The sequence below is a fragment of the Nipponia nippon genome, unplaced genomic scaffold (assembly GCF_047370975.1).
Source record: "Nipponia nippon isolate SJK-2023a ecotype South Korea unplaced genomic scaffold, ASM4737097v1 scaffold_3, whole genome shotgun sequence".
NCBI classification, from domain to species: domain Eukaryota; kingdom Metazoa; phylum Chordata; class Aves; order Pelecaniformes; family Threskiornithidae; genus Nipponia; species Nipponia nippon.
In genome coordinates, this window is record NW_028262347.1 from 70,212,632 (window position 1) to 70,236,454 (window position 23,823).

General features: G+C 40.1%; 1 protein-coding gene across 9 annotated transcripts in view; it reads left to right on the forward strand.

The window, feature by feature from the left end:
• Positions 1–23,823, forward strand: part of CALD1 (caldesmon 1) — a 219,573-nt gene that overhangs the window by 57,354 nt on the left and 138,396 nt on the right. Inside the window, exon 1 of one of the 9 annotated variants that reach the window (XM_087765625.1) lies at positions 6,958–6,977. The exons of the other annotated variants lie outside the window; for them this stretch is intronic. The gene's annotated coding sequence lies outside the window, so the exon portion shown is untranslated. Of the gene's footprint in view, positions 1–6,957; positions 6,978–23,823 lie in introns of those variants that run through there. 9 annotated transcript variants of the gene reach the window in all.

A 23,823-nucleotide genomic window follows, 5' to 3' on the forward strand; every position in this document is an offset into this window, starting at 1 on the left:
TAGCATAACTTGTGCTCTGTCACACGACATTTTAGCATGCACAAGTGAGCCAGACAACTATGTTATTTTAACCCACATTCAACATTCCTATCAGTAAATCTGCACAAAGGGTCCCATATCCATATCTTGTGTGGTACTATCATTAAATCTTTTTTTGCTACTGCCTGGAATTTCATTATGAACCATTAGTGATGTAATACTAAACCTACGGAATCTTAAACATGTCTTAAAATCTGTGGAATAAAGTAAACTCCTACGAAATAAAAAATGAAGTACCAACAAAAAATGTTACATCTTTTTCAAATGGCTCATGCCATTTTTTTCCCCAAACATTGTTTTAACTAAAATATCTTAAAATAAACTTGCTTCAGTAAATCTGCTTTCCAATAAATGTTGTTTCTCTTTTCTTCCCTCCCCTGTTCCCAAGACACTATTTGCTTGTTCATTTAAATACAAAATGCCTGTTATATGCTGCCCTCTTTTGCATGAAGAGTGTTTGAGTTGCTTCTGGTTGCTGTAGGAGCCTGCCTTTGAATTTTTCCTGGAATTGAGGGATTCTGTGAGAGTCTTTCTCACCTTTATATTCAGAGATCTCCCAATGTTTCATTAATAAGTTATGTGAACCATACCAGTCAGAAAAGAACAGAGTGAAATTTGCATCTTTGAGAAGCTCCTCAGTTTGTAAAGGAGGGTATGATTTACACTGTAGCCACTGGTGAAAAGAAAAAAGCTTTCAACTCTAAAAATTTACCTTTAATTATATGGGGAGTGATTCAGGGATGTTCTGGATCCTCTGTGAAATGTTTAGCTGGCACAGAATCATGCTTCTATCAGAAATAGGAGTAAAAATTGAAGGGTGTGCTTTTTAAAAGCAGCAGACCTTCAGCAGCTAAACAAGGAAAGAAGTGCCTGCTTCTGATTTTTGGTCTATAGAAAGCCATGTACCCATGTTTTTTTTTTCTGGAAGTGCGACAGAAGCTGTTGTGCTGGAAGTGGTGTTCAGCATTGAACCAGTGCTGGCTGGAGCTTGAAAAGCGAGATGGAGGGTACTGGCAGGAGCACAGTGTGCTCGAGGGGTGCCACAGTCCTGCTGACTGTGGGGAGATGCTGCCCCATGGGCCTTCCTTGCATTGCTCAAGGATGTGACAAAGGATGGACCGTTGGGCAAGGGACTCTGTGCTGTGAGCTTGTCTATATGCTTGGCTGCTAGGATCGATCAGGAGCTATGCTTAGGAAAAATGACTCACTGCTGGCTCCCTTACTGCAATGCGTGGGAATGAACTAAGGGCCAGAGCGGTCTCAGCCAGAGTGTGAATATCCATTAATACTCTGTCTTCAGTGCACTCGCTGCCATGTCTGCTTGTCTAGCTGTCCTCCTCGCTCTGGAGCAACAAGGTTTAAGGCTTTGCCATCAGTTCACTGCCTTATCTTGGGATGTGCTTTTATCTCTAGATGTGTGGCTTTGACAGCTTAGTGACAGTGTTATGCCTTCATATTGCTGACACAACCTTCAGTCCCATCCAACTCTTAGCCTGTCCTGAAGCTGTGCTGGGTGCCTGCTGTCAACACAGCATTTGTTAAAATTAAACATTTGATACTCAGTACATTCCCCACTTGTAGAACTATAATTGTCCTATTGATGCCTGTAAGATGACCTTTGCTTCAAAAACCTTATATTTTTATGAACAAAGGCTAAATTTCAGCACTGTAGCAAAGTCTTAGCCTAGGCAAAATGTTGTTTGGCTTGTATTTTATTCCTTACATCAACACAGATTGAAACTCTAGAGAATTAAGTTATGAAAATGAGGGGTGAAGTAAAAATTATGTGTTTTATAATATAGCCTAGCAATGATCAGTTTAAATGTGCAGGGAGCACTCATTAGATCTGCCAGTGTGTACCAAAGTAAGAATAACCCCAGGGACAGGAGGTGGAGTATGGGTGAGGTATTCAGCATGGTGTGACTGGGTGCTAGAGATCCTTCAGAGCAGGTGATGCTTTAAATTCTACTCTTCCTTTGTGAGCCTGATGACAAACTTGTCAAAAACAGCTTTGCAGATTTAAACAACAAAACCAAACAAAACCTCCCTCCCACAAACCCCTGTCTCTTCAGAGTTTTCTTTTCTTTGAGCTATAAATTCACTGCTGATATTGGCTTAGGAATTGGCTGGCTGCCCAATACAGTTGTCCCACAAAAATTTACAGAATCTCTGTCTTTTAGTCTCTGATAAACAAAAAAAACATGGAACAAAAATGTCAGGGCAAAAATGTGTAAGATAGGACATGACCTTCTTCAGAGTAAATATATGCAAGACTTAAAGGATCCTCAAAAAAGCCATTCTTTTCTAAAATGCAAATATTTCTGTTGATGATTGATACCAGAATTGATAGAGGCAGTAGGATAGATGGGTAAGTGGTGGGAATTTTAACCAAAAATGTCTGATCAGAGATTTTAAAACAGGGTTCTGCCTATATGTGCAGCATTCACACGTATGCTGTGTTTTTGTAGGCTGACAAGGAAACAACAGATAACCTGTATTGCTTTTTTTTTTTTTCCTGTTCTATAATTGAACAGCACATGTTGAGTTGTCATCAAATTATTGTTAATGCAAATTGTCATAAATTCAGCTTCATGTTTGAGTTATGAAAGGGACTGTACTTTGAGCAAGGTTATGGCTAACTGCTTTTTCACATTGGTGGTGAAAAAATAAGTACTACTCTAGTTCAAGTAACAGCCAAAACTGCTTTAGGTCTTTTTTTAAGTGCTGTTAGAGAAGAAATTAAAGGACTTATTTTAATAGGTAAGATAAAAGAAGTTACCTTGCTGTGGCAGGCAGAATTATTGTTTTGCCATTTTAACTGTCCCTTTCACCAGTCACACATACACACACAAACACACACAGCCCATATATATATATATATATAGCTTGTGAAAAATGATACCTTAAGGGAGATTTTCAAAAGCACCACAGAATTCAATAAGCTGCAACCTATTACACCGTTCTGTCACATTTGTCTTCAGCGTGGTCAGCTGTAAGAGTTGGGAATTTGCATCTGAGGATGACTACCCTATCAAGTATTTCAGATGTGGTTGTATATATGTGTGATTCTGCACTGTGGGTTGCTTGCTATTAGGACATCAAAGAGGAGCTGCTGTCTGTGATGGGTGGTGGTTTTCAAGTTGTCTCTTCAGGTGATTGTAAGTGGAAGATGGTGTTGCTGGTTGCACTGAAAGATATTTTTGCCATTTGTCTCCTTTAAAACATCGGCAGCCCAGATCCACTTGGGTTGTGATGTCTTTTGATCTTGGGAGCTGAATAAAACCAGGCCAAGTAATCCCTAGGAACTTCTGCAGCCAGAATTGCTGGAAAACAGGGTAATTCAGCACATATAATGCTTTCCTCTGAATCAGTGCCATACCTGATATGGTTTCAATGAGTTGCTTGGCGGCTGTTCATGCCTCCTGCTTCAATAGCCCCAAGCCAGGGCTCCAAAGATGTTCAGAAACCAAAGTTTGATTTCTATAGGTTTGTGCCATAATGGGGGGAGTTGTCCTCAGCATTTTGGCCAAACAAAACTTCAAAGGGTATGGCATTTCATGGGTGTGGCAATATGAAGTAAGATATTTTGTTTCCTTATTTAGGTTATAGAAAAGAGGATCAAGCCCCTTCCAAGAGAATGGAAGTAGGTAGCCCTCGGTGCCATCATTTTTATTTGCTAATGCAGGCTCTACCATCCAATTGTTCCCATGTTTAATACCACGAAACAGGCCTACCAGGATTGCCCTGCTGTGAGAGACTACAGTGCCTCAACCCAATTTCCAAGCAGCATGTACCATCCTGACACTATTACTTACTGACATGGGGAGGGACCAGTCTGTAGGCCCCCATCTTTGTGAACATCTTGGTTGTTCTGCTTGACCTACAAAGAATTATGGTACTATATCATGTTTACACAAAGCTTGCTCCAGTATGCAAAAGTAACCCACAGAATCCAGCTTGCTTATTTTAGTGGTCAAGTTAAATTGAAGGGAAGGAATTTCTCAAAAATATTAAACTAATGCCTTGTGATCTAAGCTGTAATGACTTTATTTTCTGAAAATGATCATTTACTCCTTCCTACGGAGAACAGAATTTCACCTTGGAAAAGAGCAATGGAGAAACATGCTTTAGTTTGCTCATGGAAATATAAATGGTCTGCTTCTCTGTTTAGAAGTAGCTATCTCTAGCTATAAAGTTATGAAACAAAGATAGTACTGATAACTTGAAGACGAAGGGAAAGTTTATATTTCCACAACTCCTTGGGTTTGGCACCTATACCTCCATTTCCCCAATGTGGTAATTTGTTGATCAATGTATAAGTAAATATAATGATGAGACGATCTATAGGAAAGATTAAAGAAATAATAAGGTAAATGCATTTGTATCACACTTTGGCCTCCTTTAGGAAAGATGTGCAAGATAATTAAGTCTCAGCTTTTCTCTAGGTGTGGCATCCAGAGATTGCTTGAGTATGAACCAAATAAATTAGTTTTGTACAATCTTTTTAGTTGTTGGTGTTCCTCGACTTTTGATATTTTGCAGGCTATATGGTATAAAACAGTATAAAAGTATATCAACATGTGGATATTTTTTTTTCTTTTGGTACTGTGCTTTGGACAACAGAATAAAACCAGCCCATGAAAGAAAAACATGTCCTTGGTCAGGTATGTGTGTGTGCATGTATGTTTTGGCTCTGCCTCGACAAATGTGTGCCTAACTTTCAAGTAGGTGAGTAATCTTGTTTGTTTGGTGAGGAGCATGCTTAACTGCCTTGTGAATGGAAGCACTTAAGAATGACTTGATGTTAAGGTATCACAGGACACAAGGCTAAGTGAAAGCCTTAGAATGGCAATGAGATGGTGTTCTGATTAAGACTAATGTCCACTTTTGATGGAGCTTTATGTCTGAAATATCTCAGCAGTCAGGAAGTTACAGAATTTAATGCTGCTTAACTCTACTATATTGCACCTTTGAATTTTTATTTTCCTCATCACATGTAAATGATAGTATATTTATTTTTTTCATGGCTACAGTAAGTTATGTAGCGTGAGCAGTGTAAAAGCTGAATTCCTACTTTAAAGAGCTGGATCACCTTATGTAGCTATGTGACTCCTGAATAGCATGTCGGTCATTGGATTTTATTAATGACTGGAGCAGTTTCGCATTTTATTGACGCAAAGTTAGATCTAGATTTTTCTCTGGATTAGAATATTCAACTGCTATTGACTTTAATGGGAGTTTTATTGAGGCTGAGATAGTCCTGAAACCTGGACCCCTGCAATGCTCAGAGGGAATCTGTATCCCTTTCACCAGATCTCCTGGGTTTGGCAAACCTCAGAAAAAGTGGATCTCTTCAGCACTTACTGACATGTAGTCTTAGGAAGGTCCAGAGTAGAGTTTCCTGTGGGAACTGCAACATCAGCTGGACACAGCTGTAATTTTTCACCTTGGTAGTTCTTGGGCCAATGAAGTTGTTTCTTGTTTTTGTCAAACAGCAGGGAACAAGTTTAGCCAAATGTTTAGCCATGGTGGAGCACAGTACTGCATGTGTTGTGGAGACTTTGACTCCCCCATCATCTCATCATATGTAGGTCCTCATTTGGCAGGCAGTATAAAATTAAAACAAACCCCTCAAAATTCCTTAGGATAAGCACCCCCCCCCCCCCCCCGCTGAAAGATTTAGAAGAAATGGCTCAAAAATGCAGTGTCACTTGCAAAAGCATGATATAATTTTCCAGAGCTTTATCAAATCTCCTGCTCAAGCCAGTTAGTCTAATGAACACTCTTAAACACATTTGCTGAGTATATTGATTATGTAGAGAATAGCGAAGGTAAACTTCGTATTTGTCTAATTAAAGGCTGATTGTGAAGCCAGCTCATTTTTGAGAGACCTTTCTTCATCTGGTTTAACAGATAAATAAAATTTCTCTGGACCTTGTGATACCGCCTTTTGTCTTTTGAGTATATAGACATCTGGAAGCTTTGTCTTTTCACTGCGTCTGTAGGTGAAAGGGGATGGAAGCCACCAGAGCCCCTGAGCAGCTTCGCAGTTGGCTTATGCTACTCCAAGTGGGGATGTCCGAGTCTATTCTCCCAGGACCTCCCTTCAGTTCTCCTGCTGAGGCATCGCTCAGAGATAATTTCCAGTTACACCACACACTGCCCAAGCTGTGATCATTTATGTTGGCTATTACTCGAAGGTAGCTGTTCTATCACTGTAATAGTTGCAAAGTGCCTAAATACATGTAAAGGCAGACAAACAATGTGCCACCAACAACTGTGCAAATGCACTCCAGCAGCTATGCAGAAATAGCCAAAAGTTTTTGCATCTTTGACTGGAGGAAGCCAGCAATCAAGGAACTGTGCTGGTCTACAGCCAAAACAAATAGGGAATTCCCTCAGATATTTTTTGTGAAGTGTAATCATGGGGGCATAATCAGGTTTTGGCTCCATATTAATTGGTGCAGTTTGGCTATTAAAATTCTCAGTTCTGTGGCTGATGCTTCTCAGGCTGTTCTCAGGATTGCATTACACTGTGATTGGGTTACGGTCATGGCAGCAGGATCAGGTGAATGGAGCAGTCCTTGCAAGTGGAAGCAACTCTTTTTCCCTTAATGGGACTTTGGATGCATAGTGCAGTCTGCCCTTTCTCGCTTGGGATTTTCTTCCTCACGGAGAAGTCACTGGAAAAAGACAAGGAGCTGCAAGTCAGCTTAGTTAGTGGTGCAACCGTACCTAGCAAACTGCAGAAAGGATCAAGAACTGGTCTGCTTTCTAGATCATCCTTACTGTAAAGTTCTTCTGCCTTTGGTGCCCTCTTCGTTCCCACCCAGAAACGCTTCTGTCTTTCCAGTGCCTGTGATAACTGTTTGGTTACTCAAAGAATCCCTTGGGACCTGAAGAGGCAGCATCTTCCAGGCTCAAGGGCATCATAACTGGTGAGATATGCTATTAATGTTTGTATGTATATTCATTCTTTTTCCTGGAGGTATTTTCTGTTCAGTTGAGAAAATTGCTATCAGGAGCAGCACTTTAGTGTTAGCTTAGTTCTCTTTGAGACACTGCCTGGTGTGGAAAGAGGCCATTCTGGGTGGTTAGTATTCAGCTTAATTTAACACATTGGAAAGATACTTTATGGCAGTCCTTGACTGAACTGACTGTCAGAAATTGCTTGGGTATTTGGGAGTCTTCCACCTTCATGTTTCCTTTTTAGTGTTTTGTGTGCAAAGGATTATGAGTGAGTATGTGCATGGTAATCTAGCTCTCTGAAACACTGGAGAAATTCTTCCACGTTGTGGCTCCCATGGCCCGTGGACATTACCTGAATCGGAAGGGAGCATTTCTTCCCTTGAGAAGGCCTAACTCTTATTTGTCTTTGTCATTAAACCTATATGTGGTCATCTTTGCACACACACATCAGTTATACACACAGGGTACAGACTGAGGTAATTATTTCAGCTCAGCAGCCATGCTAGTCTTTCTCCTAGTGAAAGGTTATGAATATGGAGACTATTACATGTCATTAAGATAATATTGTTGTTGAATGTGTTATCAAAATCAATGACTATATTCCCTAGGTGTTCTGGTTTTAGTTTGATAAGGACATGTAAAAAAAATTCTGCTTGCCAGGTGGGAGGAAATTTGCCTTTCAAAAGATTGTTGCTTCAGCACTTGATAGGAGTCTTGTTAAGCAATGATAATAAAAAATGTTCCCAGGCTACACTTGTTTTATAATTGCTGCTTAGCACAAATTGTTCCAAGTGAGGGAAGTCCATCATTCTGACTGCTACACAGGTGGAGGTTATGATGTCATGCGTAGCAAATTCACTGATCCAAAAGGATGGAATGCTTACGTAAAATAGTAATACAATACAGAGTTACAGTAGTGAAGACTAAGGAAAACAATTAAAAGGGATTTAAAACTTAAGTGAAGAAGCCAGCCTCGATGAGGAGGTAAGGAAGGCACCTTCCTTGAACGATTACCCTGCTTGTTGAACACCTCTCTGAAATGACTGGCCACTATGAAGGGCTGTGTCTTGGATGACGGATATCACAGATCTGATCTTGACTTTTTCCATGAGGGTAATGTTCTATAAGTGTCCCAAGAAGTCATGGTCATATACATGGCAGAACTGATGGCTATTGTGTCTGCATTAACTCTTAGTGTGAATAGCAGATAAAGGCTTGCCTTTGAGTCGTATTGCCTGTCACGTACCATTTTTCTAGTCTGCATTTTATGATGACTGGTGTTCATCAGGCAGATCCAAGAGTCCCAAGCAGGGCAGAGTGCTGAGCGCACACTGAGTTTGTGTGGTCAGCTGTACCTTGCCTGGTCTTCTGGGCTCTGGTTATCACAGCTTGTGTCAGGACATGAGGGAAAGGAGAGGCAGGGTGAGCTGGGCTAAAGCCAGGAGTAATAGAAAACTAAAAGTGATAGTTTGTTGGACAGTATCGGCTCCCAAACACTTCTTTTTATTTGCACATAGAAGTGTGAAGGCTCCAGTTTCAGTCCTTGGGATTAATTAATCCTTAAGCAGTGGAAAACAATGCAATATGCAATTGGTGAGCTGTCCTGACAAAGGCACGTCAGAGTAAAATTATTTTTTTGAGGCTGTTAACTATGCTGACTAACAGAGAGTTGGTTAATTCTGTAAGGATAATGTTTTGGGCAAATTCCCAGCCTCCAAATGCCTGCAGGCAGACTTGTCCATATTTGTGGTATATTTGAGGTCTAGTGTTCCTCCTTTGGGCCATATATTTTAGTAAGACATTTTAATGGAAGGAAACATTGTTGCAGAGTAACAGCCTTCCCTGAAGGACTTTCCAAAGAAATGTTAAGGCCAAAGGTCTTGGGTTTTTTAGGGCAAAAGATGTGAATCCTCTAATATTTACTCAGTTATAAATAGCAATGGGCAAGGCTCTAAGGATGGATTCCTGGGAGATTGTATCAGGGGTGGTTATTCTCCAAAATGAGCAAAGGCAACTTTGGCACAGAGAACAGCATTATCATTTAACAGACAGCAAATAGTTGTGATAAATGTGTGAGTTTTTCATTCTTCTGCTCGGGTGCCTCTTATTTCTCTTCAGTACCAACAAGAACAAAAATGTGTCTTATTTCTAATAAGAGATGGCAGTTTGACACTGGGTGAATCTTCATTCTAAAAGTTTTGGTTCTCCAGCCATGGCGGAGTAGAGATGCAAATTATATTAGCATTAGGACTGTGCAGATTGTAGGGGAAAGTGCAGCCTGGTGGAAGAAAGCACTTAACTGGGATGCAGGAGGTGCTGCTGTTGAATGAACAACTGGGCTTGGGCAGGTAACTGCATTTACCATGCCTCTCTTCCTCCATCTGTAAACAGAAAGGAAGATTATTACTTTTCCTTTGAGAGCTGCTGTTTGAAAATTTTGTGTTACTTTCAACTGAAAAAAAATCTGCTAATATCATTGCTAATAAACAGGTGAATGTTAGCTAATTCAATTAACAGACTGGTTTGCCTCCCACAGTGAAATTCAGCCTCTTACAGTGCAGGTCTTATAAAGCTCAGCAAGCAATTTATGTATTGACAAAGAGTTAATGTGAAACCCAAGTGATGCGTAAGCCTTGCTAAAGAGGTTGAAGGCCAGAGCCTTCATAACACCTTGACACTTCCAAACAGAGTTACAGCATTTGAGGTGTGTTTATAGACTCCTGGGTCTGCCTGGGACCACAGGGCAGTCCTGGCGCATGTGAAGCCTCTGCCTCCTTCATATTCACCACCAGGAAAATAACGCCTAGATGTAAAATTTTGAAAATAAGAAAATGCACAGCATTAATTCTTAGAAAAGGAGTGCAGTTGCTGGTTTGATTTCTAATTTTCTATATCAAGAATTAATGTATGGTAACTAAACTGACTGGAAAATGTGTTTGGTAGTAAATACATTAGCTAAGATCTCAAGTAGCAAAAAAAAAAAAGTATTTTTCAAGCACTGATGTGTCTTTGTGTAGATGTATGTTTTTCTATTAGTACTTACTGGAGAAGGAAAATCAAAATTGGCCTCTAATGGTAATTAGGTATCATTCAAAAATCTTGCAATGTAGCATTTTTTTTTTTTACCTATGTAAGACAGGTATTTAACTTTTTACAAAGTTGTGGCTAGACTCTGTAGGATGCTTTAAAGTTTAGGGAACCTAACAGATATCCCATTGTAACCTGTTGTATGCTATCCCCACCCAGAAAAATACAATTAATACCCAGTACTCAAAAAAAAAAAAAAAAAAAAAGTCACAGGGATTAAATGCCAGAATTGCTGCTTTTTTTGGTGGTTGTTGGTACTATCATATATGCTAAAGGCATTCCAGCCAAGGGCATGTGGCCGTAATGGAATTTGATGTACAATCAGTTTTAGGGAACAGCTTGTGCCTTGTTAACATAATCCATAAAAGGCTTCTAAACGTCCTGAAACCAGTCCCTTCTGTTTCCAAGTCTGCATATGATCTCATAGGAAATGATCTGGGAGAGGCCAGCTAACCCTTTTGCATAACCAAGGTAGCATTGTTCTTTTAATGCCTAAAGAGACTTGTTTCACTTATATAAGCTCAGCGATCCCTTTTTCTTTGTCGCCAAATCCCTGTTATCAGACTTCCCAATGATTTCAGTGGCATTAGATTAAAGAGTGAGAGGACTGAAGCGTGACTTAAAGACTGGCCTTGATAATATCATTCATTTGCTTTGTCACCCTTTTTTTCTTACTGGTTTAAAAATCCTAAACCGCTTGCTGCCTGGTGAAATTTGGAAGATGGAAATGCAAATACATAACATGAGTGGGCAAGGTTTATTTTGCAGTGGCCTCAGGGGCACGTAAGCAATCTGCACCTTGCCAGGTTTCATAAATAGCAGTAGTAGCAAGACAGATAGTGAGGGAAATACCTGCCCTGCATATAGATTTGATATTGTAAAACCTCTCATGTGTACATTAGCAGTAGATGTAGAAAGTGTGTTCTTGTATTGGAGCCCTTTAAAACCTCCACTTTCTGGGATGTTTACACAAATGTAGAGTGGCTCGTACAGTGCATGTTCTTTTATATCCTTGGGATTCCCAGGATTTCCTTAATATATCTAGCTCAAGAAGGGAAACACTCCAATGAGCTTCTATCTCTGAAAGCCTTGTACGGCAGCTAGTGTTAATCTTAATTGGCAGGGGAGAGAGAACAAAAGTATTTGGGTTTTGTAACTGCACAGAAGTACAATTATGGTCTAGTTCATGTGAATAGGTAGTAACTGCACCAAACTGAAATTACAGTGAGGCTAAGCAGAGGGCTCTGTGGCACTCTGCTTACTGCGGAGTTGTTAAGTTTGGCACTCTGCTCTGGGCTCCAGTCAAACATTTTCTTAACCATATTAGGCTATATGGAAATTGGCCAACCAGCAATAGGCTTTTGATGTACTTAGTGTTTGTGCTCATATTTTATGGAGTAGACAGCCACTGCTTTTCTTAAGAACTAGTCAGTTTAATAAAATAAGACAAATAGAACCCTTCAAGACTTGTCATTAAAGTCTGGTAGCAAAAGAAGAGCATTTCCCAAGACAAAGGAACCCAAAGGTGACATTGTTACAACAAAAGTTTGTGGTTCCCTCATGCTTTTCATCCATAGATCTTGATCACTCTGTAAATCAGATCCTAGTAAAAGCCCAGTACTTAAATATTATGCTGTTATTTAGGTGAAAAACAGGAGTGCAGTGAACCTGACTGGCTAAAGCACAAGCATACCCATTCACTTCGGTGGACTCATCCGAGGCATGGTAGCCCCCAGCCGAGGGGCATTGTGAACAACGCATCAGTGACTCTCTAAACTGTTGCAACAAGGTTTGCTTGAGTTTGGCAGATGGAGCCTTTTGTGTCCTGATGGACTGTCAACGAGGTCCACTTATGTGCCTGTCCTGTTTCCTGGAGAAAACAAAGAGGAGAAACAGAAAATACTAAATATTGAGTTGTTTAGTTCCGTCATCATTGCAAATTGTCCCAAAGCCAAATAGAACAGGACCTGGCATTTATTTTCATGATTAATCTTCAGGATGGTTAGACAAGAGACAGGAGTCACTGGTGAATGCCCCATTTGGGACATTGTTCATCAGTACATGCAGGCTGGTCTACTTGTGTCAGGGAGTTCCTAGTCAGAGCTGTAGCTTATACCTGGGGTAGTGCAAAAGCAATGGGCCTGACGTGTCTGTGTTGCTTCAGGGTTAAGGATGTCTGAAATTTCCCCAACCAGGGATAGAATACTCCACTGGGCAAATTTCAAAACTTATTTTCAACCTAAAATTTCAAAATAGAAAGCTTTCAGGATTTAGCTGACAGTTTTTGTGTTCTTATAGGACAAAAAATTGGGAAGCAGTCGTGTTGGTCTACCGCATACTCTAGTAGATTTTGCTATTAAAATTACTTTTTTGATCAATAAATGTTTTCATAATTTTTAATTTAGTACTACTCCCTGTAGCTGTAAACTCTTGTTTCACTAAAATAATTCTTTGCCCTTGCTAATGCTCTTCTAATACTTGCAGACAGTTGTCATGTCCTCTTCTTAGGATTTAGTCAGTTGATGCATCCTTAGCTCTTTTAATCTGTCTTTGTAAATCAGTCGCTCTCTGCTCACTTAACATTTTTATGGCTCTCTTGTGGTCTTCCTCTGGGTTGTTATTGTCGTTCAGGAAATGAGTTCTCCAGAGCTGAATGAAGTATTCCAGGTGTGATCACCACAGAGCTGTGTCAGGGATATTACCTTTCTGCCCTGTGAGGTTGCCTTTGTATTTCATTTAATATTGCTTGGACTCTTTCTGCTACCACATCATGCATTATTTGACCTGCACTCCTAAGAAACGAGATTAAACAAGGCCAACTTTAAACCATTTGATCCTTCTGATTGCAAATTTTGGTAACATCTTTCAAAGATGCAAAAATGGCTGAAGCCATGCCTGTGGTTTGTAGCTAAAGACAGCACTGTACTGCCAGGAGGCTGGAATAATTTTGTGAGTTCTGACCTTGCTTTTTGCTGATGTTGTGTATGATCTTATACAAGTCATTTGACTTCTTGACCCCTGGGTCTGTATGTCTTAGAGCACTACAGTAGCTGTATTTAGTAAGGCTGCTGTGAGGGTCGGTTCAAGTTTGCACATGATCTGGAAAATATAAAGAAGTGGAAATGTAAAATATTTGGGCAAAAGGCTGCAGCAAACCACATTATGTGACCTGTAAGCTTATGTTGTCCAGGCTTGTGGAAATTGAGGAGGATCATCATTAAAAATTCTGCTTGTGCATAACCATTTGTCACCTTGTTTGCTAAAAGAGGAGGGAAACTAAATCAAACGAAAAGGGTGAACTTTTATATTTACTGTAACCTCTGCAAAGTTCACTAAAGACCCATTGAGAATATGGTTTTAACATGTCCAAAATGGCTTTGTTGTTTTGCCCAGCTGTTGATTTTTATTTTGAGACCTGCACAAGCAAGTATACAATCAGCTGAAAATCTTGGAAAAGGAAGTGAGCCTGTCTTTTGTTTAGGTGTGTTTATAACAGAGCAAAATGAGTGCAATTTCATCCAAAAATGTAGCAGAGCTAAGAGTGGAGCGTGGAGAGAATAAAATATTATTTTTACATGTACTCTGAACTCATGTAAATGATGACGCGGCACAATGCTGCTTCTGAACCCAGGCTGCTAATCCACTCGCTGGCACAGCATATGGATTTACTGGATTAAAGAAAACTGTGCTATACCCTGTTGCATGAAACAGATGCAGCTGGAGGCAGATTTGTCCAACTCTCCTCTGCCCATCGTCTTTTTGAGATACAAAGCTGGTGAAGTTTTCACTGCAGAAATATCCAGTTGATGTTAATTTGTGAGGAGCTGGTGTTTATTGCTGGTGTATACCTGGTGAGGGGTTCTCTGAGTATTGTAACATATCTGAGAGCCAGGCTGACTCATGGGCAGTCTTTTTAATCGGGTCCAGTGTTGCTTATGTGTGTTGACAAACCTGCAGTAATTGTTCCTGCGGTTTACAAATACATCCATGATTTGTAGTTTTAGTAAGCTAAGTTTATATTTGGAAGTGAATGCTCTGAGGTGGCTGAGGATAAACATAGTTGAAAACCAGTTTTCTTAGCGATAGTTGAATTTTTTACTGTATATAGCTGCTTATAGAGTTTGGTGATTGAAAGATTACAAAACCACTTGTGTGAAAGTTACTGCCCAGGTGAAGGCTTTTGCCTTAGACTGGAGCCATGGATGAGGACTGAAAGGTGCATGAAATGTTTGAAAATTGCAAGAATGTGCAAATATGCATGAGCTCTTGGGGCAGGAGGGAGGAGGTTCTAGGTGACTATTTGTGTTCTTCATTGCTACAGCACATCAGACTAAGACAAAATAGATGGAAATGCAGCCTCAGTGCTGAATTCACTCAAGGGAAATGGGGAGGGTGGTAGAGAGAAACACTTCTGTTGGTTCCCATTTTAAATCTAGCACAGAAAGGAGCTCTGCTGTAGGGCTGTAGTTGATATCTTGCAAGAAGCATTTCTATGGAATTTTGGCCTTAGGTGGACTTCCCAAGAACAGCTACTGTCCAGAAGATATTCCAGCTAAAATCTTCTGAGAGCAGTTTGAAAATGTTGGCACTGTTTCATCTGAACTCTGATCCAACTTTAACTATGAGAGGAACATGAGAGGTTCTGATTTGGATCTAAATGTCTCCTCTCTACAGTGTCCAGCTTGCACATAAAAAGTGCAAAAGAAGAACACCCCAACCAGGCAACCCCCCCAAATGGCCACTTAAAGAATGTGAAAGTAAAAAAAGTTGTACAGAATTTATATTTGACTAGACTAAGGCATAGTTTTAATCACAGATAGTTATGAGCAGAGGACAGCATCTCTTCAGCAGTGAGAGGGGAGATTGTGGCAGGGTAACATGGCACAGAAACCAAAGTGACCCACACTGCACTTGCTGAAAGTGTAGCCTGTGTTTGGCTGGTTTTGACTAGCCTTAGCAGATATCCTTCCTGCCATAGTATTGTTGTCAGCACCACAACTAATTCAGTTGTTACTGGCATCTGCACGTGGACCCTTCCTTGGCTTAATCCTAAACCACCAGGACTGGGCTAGTGGATTAAGCTGTGTGAGCAGAGACAGAAATTCAGCAAGATGCCTTGTTTTTGTGTACCTCATTTTTTCTATTGTGAGTAACCTGGCATGGTAGAACCAGATTAGGCAACATATGCTTTATGAGGAGGAATATTTCAATGTCAGTGACACTATACAGCTCTGTTCATGTGAATATTTAGTGAGATGCAATTCCTACCTGAAGTGTTTCCAACTTACAATAGACAAAAATAGGCATGTGTGGAGAGGGAGCAGAGATGTGGACTGACTTATCTAGGGGTCATAGAGTCTGTTTAGAGGAGGACTGGGTTTGGAGCCTGGTCCCCAGAAAGGTCTTCCGGTGGCAGACTCAGTAAAACCCCACTATGGCCTAAATATTAACTACCCATATATAGACAAAAGATAGTTTTGATTCGAGCTAAGGGGATCTCAGACCCTCAGAGCTGGTCCCTTTTAAGGCTAGGTGACTTTGCTAAAGGATTCACCTGTATGAAATGAATATGCCTGTGACCGCAGGAAGGCTGGGGTGGCTGGGTTTACAGAGAATTCAGGTCTTTCCCAAGCTTGACCATGGGTGTGGATGAGCTTGCTACAGCCTGGACCCAAACTTCAAAGTCTTCAATGAACTTCTAAATAACCCAGTAAGAGATTTTTGGGTTTGATTTGCTTTCCCGGAGGTGAGCCAGCAGTATGAAGCTGAGATCTGGATGTGTTTTGGATCCAGCCTCCTATTTTATGTGTATAAAAGGCAGCTATTTTGAAGCACTGATTGATTATGGCCCACCTGTGTTCTTCTTGGGACAGAATTATGGTGTTGCTTTTTTTTCTGTATGCCTCGTTCCATATGCCAGTGGCAGGTAACAGTGTGAGCTAAAGAGTTACTACTACATTTTCTTCTGCTTTGGAGAGAAAAGTCTTCCTATTGCTGTTTTTTCCCCCTCCTATCTGTTCCAGAATTTTAGTTAATCATCTTGCCAAGAATTTGGTTAAGTAGCTTGGATATAAAAAAAGATTTTGTTTTATGACTCTTAATAAAATGCGTAGATGTGCCTGAGAAGTTAAAGGTAAGCAGATCTTACGCTGTAGAGTGTAGCTTAAGCTGAATGCTGAGGGATTAAAAAAAAAAATCACCTGTTTTATCCTGCTCATTATTGCGTGACTTGATAGGTGAATTGTGGATTTGTTTCATCTTCCTCTGCATATCTTATAGCCACTGTTGGAGGTAGAATGTTGATGTTGGTAGAGTAGCAGCTGCAGCTGGTGTCACTGATGTTATGCTTATGATCCAAACAAAAATATCAGATCAGAGCTCTATAATAATAGGAAAAAGAATTTTATAAATAAATTAAATATGTGGGGAAATTCAAGTGAAAATAGTAGTGGTTAGGGGAAGAGTTTCAAGGACAGGAAATAGGCACTCAGTGGAAGTCAAAGCTAGTAACTGTCCATTGTATCTCTTTAAAATCTCTCTCTAAATTTCCAGGTTCTGATTTTTTTTTTTTTTTTTTTTTTTTTTTGCTTTAAGGAAAAGAAATTGAATTAATGGACTTTAAAACCATATGCTTGGCAATAACAAAAACCCAACTGCATCTTGAGTTCATTATACAGCTATCCCACTCTGGCTTTAGATTGGGGTTTTGTATGTTGATTTGATTGTTATCTATGGTTAACAGAATGTCCATAGTCAAAGTATTTTGGGTTCTGGTTTTGTTACATCTGTCATCGATTTTTGATACCTTTTGGCTATGAGGATATGCTGACTTGCCAGTTGAATCCTTAGGAATCTTTCTTTGCAAGTGCTTCTGTGGAGAAGGAAATGACTCTGCACTTCCTCCTCCTTCCTGTGGTCTTTTGATGACATCCAGCTTACTGCTGTTCTTGTTGAAGACACACATATAGCACTTATGCTGAAACTCACAGGTAGTATTACAAAATATAGAAGGTAGGCTAGAAAAAATGTTGGCAAGTAATCCAGTCCATTCTGTTGGCCCAAACCAGAGGTTACTACTTAAATAATTTTTGAGTGGTGTATTCTGTTCTGGAAGTGTCCCATGCAGAGCTTTGCAATTTGCCTCAGTTGACCTGTAACAATGCCTAATTATCCTTCTTTTTACAGACTTTCCCCAAGTGTCTTAATTGGTAGGGAAATTGCTAGTGTCAAGGGAGAAAATCAGTCTCCATTGCTCCATCTTAAGCATGTTATGTCTTGTCCTGCCCTCAGGGGATATGAAGAGTTTATCATTCTCTTTAATATATGTGAGGAGAATTACCATGTCTTTTAGGCTCAGCAAACCTGATCCTTCCAACCTCTCCATGGACACGATGTTTCCTAGATTTCTGAAAACTTTTGTTGCCCTCTTCTGGACCCTCTTCCAATTGGTGCACATCTTTTCTGAAGTGATGTATACCTGCAGATGGACTCAGGACTCTAGCCAGGAACTGACTAGTGCTTGAGAGGAAGGGAGCGCTATTTCTAATTGCTGTGTTTCCAACCATATGACATTGTTCCTACAGTGCGATTCACTATCAGCCCAGGGTGTTGGTTTTTTTTCCCTTTTTATTTTTAAGAACTGACAATTACTGCCTCATTTAGTAAAGTACTGTCTAGTGTTTCTAAAAGCAATTACCAAACCACTGTCGTGAATTTTGCAGAGATTTAGCCTGCAAGTTTAGAATGCTCAAAACTGAAAATTGCCTGGTTTTGCATGTTCTGATACTAGTCAATAGTGCCTTCACTTGTAATTCCCAAGTTTTTTTTTTTTTTTTAGGTATTAATAGCAAAATATGTGTCAGTGAAGAATCTTGATCTTTTTTATCAATGACTTGGGCTGCCTACTATATTCAGCCACATCATGACCAAGTGGCTTCACAGGATAGGTCAGGCTGAAAAACAAAATAGGCTGAAATAGGGAGGCAAGCCCCAGAGCAATGAGGGAAATGGAAATGCATGCATGAATGTTTCAATGAGTTTTTGCAAGTAATTAGAATAGCAATTAGAGAAACACTTCAGGAGAGTAGGATGGATCTGGAGCCAAGTTTTTTCAACACCTATGGGTGTGCTTCATATTCATTTTTAATATCTGGTTTTAGAAATCTTGGGAAAGAAGAGGCAATGCTGTGACAGAAAAGCTAATGTATTTTGTTGAAAGTGGAGTGAGTCCTGTGGAAGATGTCATGTTATTAGAGTGGAAGCCCCACTCTTTCTGTATCAGCTTAAGGTGGGGTGCTTGCTCCTCTAATCCTCCTTGCTACCTTATGACTGAAAGACTCTAGAGTCTTTGAAGTGAATTTACCATAGTAGTGGGAGAATCATCCAGGTCTGCTCAAGCTTGGCCTCCTGGAGGTTTCCTAGATGCTCAGATAATTGTTAATGAAGAGGACAGCTCTTATCACATACATCCCCTAAAGAAGTAAATTGAGAACATCTGCATTGGTAACAAAGAGATTGTCAGTTCCTAACATCCATTTGCCATGGTTCAAATATGCTGAATTCAGAATATCAGCCTTGCAGGGAAAGGTCCATATATATTCTTTCATGCTACTGAGCCATTAGTTCAATTCAAGCCAGCCTTTTCTACTTTATAAAAGAGAGGGGGAATGAAAAAAAGTGTCTGTCAGTATAACTATGCAGTAGAGAAAAAAGCTTTGGAAATACAAGGCTAAGGAAATATAAAATTGGACTTGTTATTGTAATGAAGCATAATGGTAAGAGTTCACAATGGATCTGTTACTATAATCAAGCAGAGAAAAGGCTCTAATCCTTTGAACAACACAAGTTTTTTACATTATTTGCCCAGGTGTGGGTGTGATGGATGAGGCCAGATGTCCATGGTGCAACGCTGTGGGCTCTGTGTGGGTCAAGCTGAATCTGGCCAATATTCTCAGAAGAGACTTACTAAAGGGATAAGCTTTCTTGTGTTGGTGACTGCCTAGCTACAGTATTCACCTTTAGAAATACCAAAATTTACCTCTTAGGGTGATAACTGATACACTGTAGACTTTCACTGTGCTAGGAATAGGAAATAACTGCTGTTTCAAACTTTCCCATGCACTGAATGAATAAGGACATATGTTTTTAAGCTCACCGCTTTGTCTTTCTTTTTGAAACTGTGCTAAAAGTTTTCTGTCTGAACCTAGGAATATCTTGTGTGCATTACTGTGGTACATACGTAGACCTCAACTGAGTGCTATGTATTGTTAATAAAATTCCATTTGTGTATTGCACATTTAGAAAATGTTGATTAAAATCCACGGAAACATGAAATAGGCTTTCAAGTAGGTTTTGAGCCAGGCTCTGAATTAGAATAAACATACGGGTAACAGTCAGTTGTGCAAAGGTAAATACTTGTTTTCCTCTTCACAGTGTAAGAGGAGTGTAAACGCAGTGAGCATTTACTTAGTAATGTAATATCTTATTTGTGTAGACCTATGAAGAAAAATCAAGTGTTTTCCTTTTCCCTCCCCACCCTTTCCTCTGGGGCATTGTTAGAGTGTGTGCATATTTGATCTGATGCAAACCTAGGGAACTGAAACAATTTTTTTCCACTGACTTGATAGGTTTTGGTCGTTTCCCTAAGGCTCAGGCATGTTAGTCATGTCACTTTTCTTTCCTCAGAGCTGCCTTTAAGAGTTCGTCTCTGTTACAAAGGCCATAATGGATATTCAAGAAACATTCAAATAAAACTGTGGAAGCTGAGGTCCCCATCTCACCAGCAGGTCATGGTTCAGTGATAAAGTGAATTATGCATTAGGGCTCCTAGCAATCGATAAGAAACATTGTAGCTGGATGGTGTAATGCAACTGATTCTCTCTACTGTAATGCAACTCTCTACTCGTTCCTGTTACTAGCAAGCAAACTGACAGGTTAAATTCATACTGGCCGGGTTTTTGGTGGATTAGGTATTGCCTTTGCTTGCAAAGCAGTCACAGAGCTGGTACAAAGGTGTAATGCTAGTGTAAACTCCATAAGCTAATAGGACAAAAATGTGATCACAGATGATCAGATTTGCAGGCTTTGGTGGTACGTTTGTGCACAAACCTAGTGATTGTGAAACCTCAGTCTAAGTGTAACTGGTCAGCCAGTTATGAATTCAAACTACCTTAGTTATCCTTAGAATTACAGGTGACTAGTGCACTTTCAAGAAAGAGTGTGTGAATGAAAGAAACTAACTGCTCGCTGTTAGCGTTTTGTATGAAGGCCACTTCCATCTCTGCCCTTCAAGCACTGTAAACACCCATTAAAGTCTTGCTGTATGGCATCAATAGTATATTTTTAATGTTATTTTTCACTGTGTAGCATATGTCTACTCTTGAAATCTGGTTGAGATGACTAAAATATACAGGCAAAAATAGAAAAAGGGAGAACCATTTTAGATATCTTATGAATGATAACAATGAGACTTCAGATATTGGTGTCCCTGTCTTGTAACTTATGATCTTGAAGTTTCTAGGTTCACAGTATCAACATAAGTGATTGCTTTTGTCATACTGGAAGTGTTGTCTGTGCTCTGCAATAATAATGGTGCTAGGAAAAACAAGATGAGCTATTTAATGATATTTAGGTAAGATTGACATTAGACTTGAATGTCATGGCTCCTGTAGGTGTGCCTTGGCCACAGAATTTTCCTGTCTCTAAATACAAATAAAGTGAAGTCAGCTAAAACACATGGCCAGTTAAAACACCTCCACGATGAAGTACAGCTTGGCAAATAGAGAGCTGGATTGCATCTTAGAGGACTGAGGTTATCCTCTTGCTGTTTCGGACCTTTTCTCTCTCTCATGTGAGAGGGCTTGAATAGCTTGTGTTAATTCCCTGGGATTTGATCCCATAATGTGTCTCAGTAAGAAGCAGCTTGAAGCAGGTTTCAGCACATCATGTTACTGAGCTCTTCATTTCTAGGTGGATCGTACAGTGCTGGCGTGATTCATGCTGAAGTTTATGTCGCAGTCAAGCAACCTTTTGGTTAGTATGTTAGATGCTGCATATTTCATGGTTGATTTAGTTGGGTTCACAGAGCTTTCCATAAACCATGCAGTTCTAGAAAGAAATTTATGGGTTTGAATGAGTAACTAGTTACATAGGGCAAATGGCACTGTCTCCGATTACCGTATGAAAGGAAGTTTGGGTTTACCACTAATTGCAGATAAAAATTAATATTTGCAAAGGAGACATGTATGATTTATTTATAAGTGTTTTCTCTTTCCATAATGAAATTTCCTTCGGGTTTAAGCACAGTCATTTGGAGGAAAAAGCGGAGGTCTGTGGCTCATTAGTTTCTGGTGGTTGTCAGAAGCCATTAATCAATTGCCCCTTTTACCAACACTGGTCCTAATTCAGCAAAGCATTTAGGCACATGCTTAACTGTAAGCATGTGTTTCAAAGCACTTTGCTAAATCAGGGCTTTAACGTGGTTCAAGCTTGCCACATTTCTTTCCAAGTCTAAGGTTACCCTGAAATGACAGGAGTAGCTAATACATCAGCTAAGGTGCCATGGACCTTCCTCACCTGTCTTTCTAAAAAGTCATATGCAAGGGGGAAAAAATGGGTCAATTTTTCCCTCTGCCTCCTTTCCGTCATCTTCTTCAAATCCTACCTCAAATGGAGGCTTCTGTACCGATTAGTAGGACACGTGAAATGGTAGCAAGTCAGGAGCAAGGAGAGTGAAATGAGGGGAAAACAATTTCCACTTGATTGTTTTGAACTCTCTGATCTCTGTTTTTGCTAAAGCTCACTTGACTATGTGGAGGAAAGGGGAAAGCAGCAGAGCTCTGTTTTGATATGGCCAGATGAATCGTGGCATGCAGTATCTCATAAGTCTAGGTAGGGCATGCATATGTCTTAATCTACAGAGGAGATGTAGAGTGAAGGGAACTTAATTCTCCCAAGCACTTCTACTCTTGTGAAAATTACAGTGGGACTTTTGGTGGTGATGAAACGTCAAGACTGAAGGTTATGTTCTCAGTCCCAGTCTTGTCCACTTCGGTGCAAAAAGGATGCAATCCAACCACAGCTATCCTGAAGAGAAATTCCCTGGCAGAAGCAGCATCTCAACTGGCACAATGCTGGTGTATCTGGCCCCCATGTCCACCCTTCCCATTTTTACTCCAGTAAGAGAATCCAAGGGACCCAAGGGTTTTTTTTTCCCTTATGTTTATTCATACATGATTCATAATTTAGTAGAGATGATTGAGAGCTGTCAGAAATTACAGCAGTTACTAGACCAATATGATTTTTAGATATCAGCAGGAGGCTGGGTGCCTTGAGAGTAAAGGGAACCAGTCTTACAGTCCCTTCAGGATTTGTTTGGCATGGGAGAGAGTATAGCCCTTACACTTTTTTTCCCCCTGCTCTATGAAAGTCAAAGCTCCCCAGCGGTGACAGGCACGTATCACACGAAGATCTTGATTCATTACAGATTTTGCAGTAGGAATGCTGCCTGTTGAATCATCAGCACCGCTTTTTGATGAACATAGGTTTCCTTTGGATTTCCTCCTCTCAAATGTTGCTGCCACTCAAACTTGTTTTGCTTGTGAAATCTGACATCATCTCAGCCTGAGGTTGTAGGTGGGAAGGAAGATGACTTCATTGATTCATGTTTCCATTTTCTTCCCTTTCTGTTTTTGACAGCAACGAGAACACATGATGGAACGTTGCACATAAACCTTTGCTATGTACATTACAAAGATGGAAATGACAACTGAGCTTTGCATTTCAGACTGAAGCAAAGTCTCCATTGCTCATAATGGACCTTGACTCTGCAACATGCAGTCAATGGATTAATGTGGAAAACTGTGTGCTTCCTTTGACTTTCTATCAGTATTTTCTCTATCCCAGAGATACTCAAACACTTTCTATTATCTGTATTAATAGTTTTATACCACACTTGTGAGGAGTTCAAGCACTGTTTATGTTGAAAAGCATTCCAAGACCTCAAAGACTTAAAATCTGACCAGATGAGAACCAAAGGGCAGCAGGGGAAGAAGAAGCACTGAGGCAACCTCTGCCCCCAATCTCACCCCAAACCCTTTCCCCAAATCATGTGACAGAGTTAGGCAGATAAGTCTCATATTGAGCCTCAGGTCACAGCTTTCTCTTGCTGGTAAAAGGGTGTCTTTCAAAGGCTCAAACTGTTTTCTGTAGCTTGACTGATAATGGTGGCAGTGGCTGTCTCCTTAGCATGTTTTCCCTCTGTGACCCTAAATAGAATTGTCACCCATGCCAGTGGTGGAATCTTTTTGATAAAGATTGTTTTTTCCACTGTAGCATGAGTTACTGAGGCAGGTAAAAGCAGAGACTTTCTGTGGTGCTTTTTTTTTTTTTTTTTTTCTTTTTTTCAATTTGGAACATGTTTCTTTGAATGATTTTGGTTTTGGAAAGTCAAAGCAACACTTACGGAAGTTTTAAGACAGTTCTCAGTTTTCCTTCATGCTCTGATCATGTGGTTGCTTAGAATTGCTAGTTGCTTTGTGCTTTTTTAATGTGCAAGAGGTTTAGGGGGGGTTCACATCTGATACCTCTGCTCTATGGTTTGCTGAGCACTGTGTGTTTGGGTATTGCAGATCTGTCAGGAGCAGAAGTTGTGGGCTCTGTGCAAAACTGCACAGGGCAAGTCAGTCCTTTAGCCTATAAGTGTATACAACTTTGAAGCAGTCACTTGTT